The following is a 1,123-nucleotide window of genomic DNA, read 5'->3' on the forward strand; positions in this document are numbered from 1 at the left end:
TTAAGAAATCAGGTGATTGTACCCCAAAAGATAATATCTTCAGGATTTAAAAACACAAATACCATTGTATCCAAATAATTAATAGATGATACATAGCTGTGAAAAAAAGAAAAACGCAATAGAAAAATCTGGAAGTCTTGGTGTCAACGCCCTGATTGTTTTTGGAGATTGAGTTAGTGCAGGTGATAACATGGAAGTTTAGCATTGGCCAGAAATGTTTACTATCCACAAAGCTTCTTTTCTGCCCTTGCAGAAGCTAGGCCCTCTGTGAAAGAAAACTGAATTTAAACTTAGCATTCTCAACACCTGAGCGTGAATAGGGATGGATAAAGACCCCTCCAGTTAGCCTGTCCAGTCTTGAAGGGTGCTAGCCACTCTATTATCTTATAACTGTCTAGCAGGCACAGTATTTTGTTTCCTGTTGTGAGAAAAAAAGGTGAAGCCAGGAAGCCTTAGAAATGGTGGTAAAAATTTAGAGGTCCGCATCTTTTATCTATGCTTTCAATGTACTCCGTTCCTTTTCCAGCCAATGCCCTAAAAAAAGTTACAGTGTTGCCAATGCACTGCAATGGAGTAATCTCGTGTGAGGTATCACGAATGGTTATTTCTCATGCAACAAAGATAATTAAAGAGTGTGCACCCAAAGAGTGAGGTCAGAGAAAATGTTTAGTAACCAGAAGAAGAAAGCTCTGCACAGTAGCAGAGACGAAGTTCTGAGTGACTTGTCCACTATGACTATGATGCTGTGGTCTTTTTTGTTTTTTTTAATGGACTAAAAAGAGAAGAAATGTACTGACTGGTCTGGACTTGAAACATTGTCCTGGAATAAAATGTAAACTGAAGTAATAATACACATAGACATCCAAGCTTTGTCTTTGACTTTGGTCTGGAACCAATCAGGAGCTGAAGCAAAAACTTGGCACGAGACCTTGGCTCCTGACCAATCAGAGAGTGCAATGATGATTCACAGTGGCATAATGCACAGTCTATATCATGCTTAAAGAAAGATAATAAACTGCCTACCAGAACCCACTGGAGTTCACTGTGTATATGGCCAGAAGAGGAAATAGACTATCATGAGAGGCCACTTATTATACAAAGGACAAAGTATTTCTATGCTCGA

This window comes from Cebus imitator, unplaced genomic scaffold (assembly GCF_001604975.1).
Source record: "Cebus imitator isolate Cc_AM_T3 unplaced genomic scaffold, Cebus_imitator-1.0 Scaffold753, whole genome shotgun sequence".
Lineage (NCBI taxonomy): Eukaryota > Metazoa > Chordata > Mammalia > Primates > Cebidae > Cebus > Cebus imitator.